Source organism: Daucus carota, chromosome 7 (genome assembly GCF_001625215.2).
Source record: "Daucus carota subsp. sativus chromosome 7, DH1 v3.0, whole genome shotgun sequence".
NCBI lineage: Eukaryota > Viridiplantae > Streptophyta > Magnoliopsida > Apiales > Apiaceae > Daucus > Daucus carota.
Genome location: NC_030387.2, coordinates 23,964,831 through 23,973,982, shown reverse-complemented (window position 1 = coordinate 23,973,982; position 9,152 = coordinate 23,964,831). Strand labels below are relative to the sequence as shown.

Below are 9,152 nucleotides of genomic sequence, written 5' to 3'. Positions count from 1 at the left end.
ACTTGCTTGTTCTGCGTCGAGTCTTTTAGTGCCGAGTTTGAGTTTAGTTTTCGAGCAGCTGTATTACCGAGTCGGTGTCGAGTCGTCTGAGTCAAGGCTAGTGAGTCTGCTTTCCGATTCCACTGAGTTACTGAGTTTATGTCTGCTATGTTTCGTTTTTATACTGAGTCGACTTTGCCTAATGTGTTTTTGGGTTTGCTGGCTAGTCTGTTTGTTTTCTGTTTGGATTTATTGAGTTGCCGAGTCGAGTTTGTGCTGCTGCGTTTCTGATCGAGTCACCAGTATCGAATCCTTCTTGCTTTTGTTGCTTGCTAATCGAGTTCTTTTTTTTGTTTGTTTCATCTGTTTTCCTTTAGTTTTGTTTATCAATTTGTTTTGAGTTGTATTTGGTCGAGGTCATGTTTGCTTTAGCTGCTGGTTTGTTTACTTAATTACTCGATTAACAAATCCTTTGCGTCCAAGTTGTGTTATCTTTATATTCATTAATTTCGATAATGAATTTCATTTTGTAGATTAAGGTTGATTAAATTAAATTCTCTTTTTAATTTAATAATATAATTAAAAGTAGCCTTTTTAAAAGATATCCTTTTCCACAAAATCGATTTGTTCTAATTCGCCTGGGTTAAAAATTAAGGTTTCGAAAAAAATAATTTTAATCTCTGTGGATCGAATCATAAATATTAAAACGGTGATCGTGCGCTTGCGATTTAAATGTATTATTTCTAGCACATCAAGTTTTTGGCGCCGCTGCCGGGGATTAAAATTAATTTTTCGTTCCTTTATTTTTAATCTTCCGGATTAGTTTGTTTCTCACTTTTTTATTTTTATTTCGAGGAATTTGGAGGAATATTCGGGAATGATGGAGTAAAGTGAACAAATTTTGCTCGGATTTGGAAGCTTGCTTTGGTATCCCGTATCTCTCCACTCTTATTTTTCGTTTTTATTTAGAAAACCACAAACAAATTTGAAAATTGAAAATCACAAACAAATTAAAAATTTTAAAATCCAAAAATATTAGTTAGAAATACATATGTGTTGCATCATGCATTTTTACACTTAGGGCACATCATTTAGATTTTAATTTTTTGTTTTTAAATTATCGTACCTTTAATTGTGGTGATCGCTGGAGGACCCTAAGGTGCGTTAATTTCTTTCTTTTCTCTAGATTAAAACACGTAGTTTAAGCATCCATAGTTGTTTATCGCTTTAATTATCTCGTTGTGTGGTGCATCATTTTAAATAAATCTTAAGGGCAAAACCCAATCACAAGATAAGGGGAGGGATTTCATCACTCTTTCCTTGGCCCACAACAACTTAATTTCTTCATTTGCATTTCCCTAGCCTTTTAATAAAATTTGAATTAGACATTAGCCCCTAGGTTTCACGCTCAACTAGGAAGGTACCTAAAAGACGAGGTAATCTTTAATTATTCCGACTTTTCGGTGTCTAAGGCAAGCGAAAGCTTACCTGGCCGATTAAGGTTTGGTGTCTAAGCGCGGAGATTGGCCTCTTGGCAATGCCTGCTCCAAACTGGCCAGACCGGTCCGGATAATTTTGGATTTATCGAGTTTTTGGTGGTCCTTAACGTTAGGAGCAAGGTCTAGTTCATTTTTATTAGGGAACCCTAGAATTAAGTTTTTCTTTCACTTTTACACCCTTTCTTTTGTTTGTTTTATTTCTTCACACTTACTTGCTACGTGTTTACTATCTAGTGTATGCGAACTACTTGGGTTAGGAACGAATCGTCTAGACTAGTAAGACCGATAATCGAGATTCCGTCTTCATCCTCTTCCGATTCCGAAACCCTAGAAGTTCTAGAACCGATAGTAAACATGGCCCTTTCACTCAAGGATCGTTGTTATCCATCTCGTTCAAGTCAACCTTCGTGCATCACCCTTCCTCCCGTAAATGGGAACAATTTTGAAATTAAAGCTCATCACATTAGCATGTTGCCTAAGTTTTTAGGGAGTGAAGGTGAAGATCCTTATCTTTTTATCCAAGAGTTCGAGGAAGTTTGTTCCCTCCAAAAGCTCCACCAATTAACGGAAGATTCAATTAGACTTAGGCTCATTAATTTTGCGCTTAAGGAGAATGCGAAAAAATGGTTATATAGTCTTCCCGTCAATTCTATTTCCACTTGGGAGGGGTTCGTTGTGGTATTTCTTAAAAAGTATTTTCCAAATCATAAGACTACTCGAATTACAAATGAAATAAATCAATTTCATCAAAGTGAAAATGAGTCTTTTTGGAAATTCTTTGATCGTTTTAAAAATCTCCTATCACAATGCCCCCACCACGGAATAGAAAAATGGAGACTTTGCAAGATAGTTTACGAGGCCTTAGATAGTCAAACCACCGCATTATTAGAGTCTATGTGCCAAGGTAAATTCATGGAAAAAGATGAGGATCAAGGGTGGGAATTTTTCGAGGATTTAGCGGAAAAGACTATGATGTGGGAGTCAACTAGGGAGCCCAAAAAGTCAATTCAGTCATCTAGCGCTAGGGGCTTGCATTCGATAGGAAATAATGTGGCAACCGATGCCAAACTAGCCACCCTAACTAGGAGACTTGAAGCTTTAGAAACTAGTAAATCGCCCCCACAAATGTCGATGCTCCCTAATTACAATTTTCAAAATCCCGGAACCCAACCTTTGCACGAACTTGAACAAGTAAATGCGATGTTTCAAAATCCTAGGAATGATGCATTTGCACCCACTTATAATCCCGGGTGGAGAAATCACCCAAATTTCTCATGGACCCAAGGTCAAATTTTTCAAAATCAAGGGCCAAATTCTTTTCCAACTCCTCAACCAAATTTTCAACAAAGGCCCAACCCAAACTCTTACCCAAATCAAGTTCCAAATTCATGTCATAACCCAATTCAAACTCCTTTGAATCCTCCCGGTTTCAATGATTCGGATAAACGTCTTAATTCCTTAGAAAAGAGTTTGGAAGCCTTAGTTAAATCGCAAACTAATTTGACTCAATCTCAACATACTTTCATGACAACCCTAACCCAAGATAGGCAAATTTTGCATTCTAACGTGCAAGCCGTTTCTAAGTTAGAGGCCCAATTGAGTCAATTAGCGAGCGCGTTGTGTGAGCGAGAAAAGAACAAGTTTCCAAGTCAACCCGAGGTCAATCCTAAGTTTCCTCTCAATCAAAGACCTCCCGAGAATGTTAATGCGATTATTTCTCTAAGGTCGGGAAACCAAGTGGATAACAAAGTTGGTGAGAACGTTAATGAAAATGAGGAGTCGATTCCTACACCAAATCCTTCTTTGTCAAGCCATGTTTATGATAAGCCCGAATGTTCAAAAGCCCGTGAGTCCATGAGTGAACCTAGTCCTGGGCCCATTTCTCAAAAGCCCAACGAAGAAGTTTACAAGCCAAGGGTTCCTTACCCACAAAGACTCATTCGCCCTAAACAATCGGCCCAAATGGAACAAATCCTAGAAGTTTTCAAACAAGTCAAGATAAACATTCCTCTTTTAGATGCCATTCAACAAGTTCCTTCTTATGCCAAGTGTCTAAAAGATTTATGTACCCATAAGAGAACCACTCACGTTCCAAAGAAAGCCTTTTTGACCTCACAAGTTAGCTCGATTCTCTCGAATCAAATTCCCGTGAAATATAAGGACCCCGGTTGTCCCACAATTTGTTGTGTCATAGGCAATACTTTCGTGGATAAAGCTTTACTTGATTTAGGAGCGAGTGTGAATCTTTTTCCTTTCTCGGTCTACCAAGCCCTAGGTTTAGGGGATCTCAAGACGACCAATATGACCCTTCAACTTGCCGATCGCTCCATTAAAATGCCAAAGGGGATTATTGAGGACGTGTTGATAAAAATTGGTGACTTTATTTTTCCCGTTGACTTTGTTGTTCTCGAGACTCAACCCGTCTCGAATCCTAAGAACCAAATTCCTATCATTTTAGGACGACCTTTTCTTGCTACATCCAACGCCTTAATCAATTGTAGGAATGGTTCGATGAAACTCACATTTGGAAACATGACCATAGACTTAAACATTTTCAATGTTGGAAAAGAACCCAATGAGCTTTATGAGCAACCTATAGGGGTGAATGTGGTCAACAAGTTTGTCACATGGTCTAGGTTTGAGGATAGTGAGATTGAGTCTCTTCTCAACGAGGATTTCAAAGTCAACAACGAGAACAATAGGGAATATCATGAGTCGTTGAAAGAGTTGACCTCGGAGGAGTTGTTAGGAGAATTGAACGACATTTGTTCAAAATGGGAAACTCCGCCCGAGATTGTGCGTGTTGACCCTAGGCCCGATTTAGAGAGTCATGTAGGTGAATCACCGACATTTGACTCGTTGTTCCATCATTCGCATAGCGCCTTAGGGAAGGATGACGTCGTTTCTTACATCGTTCCTAGTGATTTATCCTATGACCAAAATTGCATAATCTCTAATTTGCTTGATAATAAAGAAGCATTAAGTTGGTTTAGGAAGAACATTAGTGATACTTGTCCTATAAGGGTAAACGATGGTCACATGCTAGAGAAAGTCTTTGTGCCTAAAAATTTTCATACACATTTTGACTCTTTCTCGAAGCTTCCTCCCATCTTTCCTTCCGGAATTGGCTGATTCGCTTCCGTCTTAGAACCTTCCCCCGTGAAATTCAGGTATGGGGAAGGAAATGTGTGAGTGTGTGAAAAGTGTAAGTGTTCATTCGTAAATAAAAATCCCCTTCATATCCATTTCAGGTATTTTCTCTTTACTCTCTCATTTAAATTCTCTCTTTTGCATACATTGAGGACAATGCATGATTTTGGTATGGGGAGGGCTTTAGTGTAATTTTTAAAAAAATGAAAAACCCTAAAAAATGAAAAATTAGAAAATCCAAAAATAGAGATTCTTTTAGCTAAGTTGTCTTTCCCTCACTCGAACTTTAGGAGTAGTTGGTGTTTAGCATATTTTCGAAAAGTATATATATATGTAGTGTCTTTTAGATAATTTGAACGTAGTTGAGCAAGGTTGTCTTTTTGAAACTTGTATCGACCGATTTGTACTTTAAATTCCAAGATGGCACACACTTTTGCACGAGACCTTTGATGGAGAGATTGTCTAGTAATATTATTCGATACCTGAGAGAGAACCCACATGTTGAAACAATGTCGAATCGAACCTTTGCGAATAAAAAAAAAAAAAAAAAGATAGAAAAAGAAAAAGAATAACTACTTCAATACCCATTGTTCTTTATAGATAAAATCTTTAGATAAATGGGCAAAAGTAGATTGACTAGTCTCGTTTTGTGGCCTTTGTTACTCGAGCAATTAAGTCCGTAGGGGGATTTCAAAACCTAGTGCCCTAAGACCGTTTGGTTTGGGAGTCACTGACCCAAAGCTCGCTACATGGGTAACACTGTTTGCCTAAGAAAACGGACAAAATAAAGTCAATGCAAAAAAAAAGAAAAAAAAAGAAAAAAAAAAGGGAAGAATAAGAGTTTGTGAAGTTTGGCTAGATATTTGTTTCGATAGAGATTGGGTCAGTTCAAAATTGGTTGAAAAAGAGAAAGTGTTCTTAGACAATTAGGATCCATCAAAGGCCTTAAATTACTTACACTCCTTGGATTTCTAGTAAACTTTTGTGTCGATTCAAATAGATTAGAGGCAACTGTATCTTGATTATTAGTAAAAGAGTCTTTAAGTCGTATTTTCCTTAAAAACGCTTTTTGTTAACACCGGCGAAATTAGAGTAGAGTCGAGTAGACACTTGCTAGAATGTCTCGAAGATTTTATGGGTATATCTTCTGTAAACCCTTAGGAGACAAAACTCCTCTTGTAGAGATCGTCTACGAGTTTAACGGGTTGGTGAACCTAAAATCACCCGTCACGCCTACGAAAAGGAGCCTAGGAATCGCATCTAGTTTTCTTAGTTTATTTCTTTTCTTTTGATTTTTACTCGAGGACGAGCAAAAGATAGGTATGGGGAAGTTTGATTAGTCCATATTTTTGCATATTTAAGTGCCTATTTTTTTGTTTATTTTCGTAGTATTAATCGCTTATTTATTTTATTTCAGGAAATTGTAGATAAATAAAGAAAGAAGAGAAAATGCAAGAAAAAGAAGAAAAGGGAAAAGAAAAGAAGAAAATCAAAAAGAGTTGGCAAGTAAGGGGGCACATGGAGGGCTATGATCTACCCAACACACATGGCACATGGATGGACAAGATTTAGCCACCCTACCCCTAAACCCTAAATCTTTAGCTATAAATCCCCCATCTCTTTACTTGTAATCACAATCTAATTTTTTAACCTAGTCTTTTCCTAGTTGGTAGGTAGTATAGTGCTAGATCTTCTTTTGTTCTCTCATTTTCATACTACATTTGTAAACACTTTTATTTTTAATGCAAATCTTTCTTTAGCTTGATCTTGTATTGTCTCTATTATTTTGCTTCAAGTGGCCTATTCTTCTTAGTACCACCATATGCCTAAGGGTTTTTGGGAATGAAGAAGTCATCTTGTCTTAATTAGTTTAGATCTTGTAATTGCTTAAATTAATTGTTATAGTCAACTAAATCCTAGCACAAAATTAATTTGTGTTAGGGTTTAGATTTAAAACCCCAAATTTTCTTGTTCTTGGTTTTATTGCTTAAATCGTTAAGTAGCAAGTTAAAAAAAAATTATACATGTAATTGGTTTTAAAACCCTCGTTTAGCAGCCCATTTACATACTCTGTTTTCATTTTCATTTTAACAAAAACCCTCCCCTGTTCTGTTGAGTTTCCGCCCAAGTCACTGGCCATGGTTTTGTTTAGTCGAGATTTGGGTTCTGTTTAGTTAAATACAATCATTGCTTGTGTTCGAGTTTGCTGGGTTTGTACTCTCGAGTTAATTAAACTGCTTTGCTTTCTTGTTTTCGTTTTGTAAATTTGAGTTCGGCTGTTTATTGGGTCCAGTGTATGTGCTGAGTTTTTGTCTGAGTTTAGCTCCGAGTTCTGTTCTTGTTGGCTTGATTTGTGTCGAAAACTGAGTCATTTTCTGAGTCCCATTTGCCGTCGAGTTCGTTGGTCGAGTCTAGCTGTTGCTGGCTGTGTAGTTACTTCTTTCTGCGTTTTCGATTTACTGGGGTCCGAGTCTGTTTCTGGGTTTAACGGCCGAGTTTTGTTCTTCGTTTATGCTGTTGAATGTTGCTGTCGGACTTCGTTTTGTAGTTATTTTGCTGTGCTTTCTTAGTCGCGAATCACCTGTGCTCTAAACGAGTCCTGCTGAGTCCATTTCGTATCAGCCCTGCTGCTGGGTTTTGTTCTAGCTGAGTCCAGATTTTCTAGTCTTAGTTTTGTTTTGGTTTAATCGAGTCCTGGGTTCGTTTGGATTGTTTTGTGTGGCTGGTTTCTGGTTGATTCACTGTGTTTAGTCGAGTAGATGTTCTAGAGTCTTTACTTGCTTGTTCTGCGTCGAGTCTTTTAGTGCCGAGTTTGAGTTTAGTTTTCGAGCAGCTGTATTACCGAGTCGGTGTCGAGTCGTCTGAGTCAAGGCTAGTGAGTCTGCTTTCCGATTCCACTGAGTTACTGAGTTTATGTCTGCTATGTTTCGTTTTTATACTGAGTCGACTTTGCCTAATGTGTTTTTGGGTTTGCTGGCTAGTCTGTTTGTTTTCTGTTTGGATTTATTGAGTTGCCGAGTCGAGTTTGTGCTGCTGCGTTTCTGATCGAGTCACCAGTATCGAATCCTTCTTGCTTTTGTTGCTTGCTAATCGAGTTCTTTTTTTTGTTTGTTTCATCTGTTTTCCTTTAGTTTTGTTTATCAATTTGTTTTGAGTTGTATTTGGTCGAGGTCATGTTTGCTTTAGCTGCTGGTTTGTTTACTTAATTACTCGATTAACAAATCCTTTGCGTCCAAGTTGTGTTATCTTTATATTCATTAATTTCGATAATGAATTTCATTTTGTAGATTAAGGTTGATTAAATTAAATTCTCTTTTTAATTTAATAATATAATTAAAAGTAGCCTTTTTAAAAGATATCCTTTTCCACAAAATCGATTTGTTCTAATTCGCCTGGGTTAAAAATTAAGGTTTCGAAAAAAATAATTTTAATCTCTGTGGATCGAATCATAAATATTAAAACGGTGATCGTGCGCTTGCGATTTAAATGTATTATTTCTAGCACATCAAGTTTTTGGCGCCGCTGCCGGGGATTAAAATTAATTTTTCGTTCCTTTATTTTTAATCTTCCGGATTAGTTTGTTTCTCACTTTTTTATTTTTATTTCGAGGAATTTGGAGGAATATTCGGGAATGATGGAGTAAAGTGAACAAATTTTGCTCGGATTTGGAAGCTTGCTTTGGTATCCCGTATCTCTCCACTCTTATTTTTCGTTTTTATTTAGAAAACCACAAACAAATTTGAAAATTGAAAATCACAAACAAATTAAAAATTTTAAAATCCAAAAATATTAGTTAGAAATACATATGTGTTGCATCATGCATTTTTACACTTAGGGCACATCATTTAGATTTTAATTTTTTGTTTTTAAATTATCGTACCTTTAATTGTGGTGATCGCTGGAGGACCCTAAGGTGCGTTAATTTCTTTCTTTTCTCTAGATTAAAACACGTAGTTTAAGCATCCATAGTTGTTTATCGCTTTAATTATCTCGTTGTGTGGTGCATCATTTTAAATAAATCTTAAGGGCAAAACCCAATCACAAGATAAGGGGAGGGATTTCATCACTCTTTCCTTGGCCCACAACAACTTAATTTCTTCATTTGCATTTCCCTAGCCTTTTAATAAAATTTGAATTAGACATTAGCCCCTAGGTTTCACGCTCAACTAGGAAGGTACCTAAAAGACGAGGTAATCTTTAATTATTCCGACTTTTCGGTGTCTAAGGCAAGCGAAAGCTTACCTGGCCGATTAAGGTTTGGTGTCTAAGCGCGGAGATTGGCCTCTTGGCAATGCCTGCTCCAAACTGGCCAGACCGGTCCGGATAATTTTGGATTTATCGAGTTTTTGGTGGTCCTTAACGTTAGGAGCAAGGTCTAGTTCATTTTTATTAGGGAACCCTAGAATTAAGTTTTTCTTTCACTTTTACACCCTTTCTTTTGTTTGTTTTATTTCTTCACACTTACTTGCTACGTGTTTACTATCTAGTGTATGCGAACTACTTGGGTTAGGAACGAATCGTCTA

General features: G+C 37.0%; 1 long non-coding RNA gene across 1 annotated transcript; it reads left to right on the top strand.

Moving 5' to 3' along the window:
• The first annotated feature begins 633 nt into the window (after window positions 1-633).
• LOC135147716 (uncharacterized) lies at window positions 634-6,393 on the top strand. Its single transcript, XR_010285499.1, has 2 exons — window positions 634-906; window positions 6,046-6,393. It is a non-coding gene; the product is annotated as an uncharacterized LOC135147716 (long non-coding RNA).
• Window positions 6,394-9,152: the final 2,759 nt, after the last annotated feature.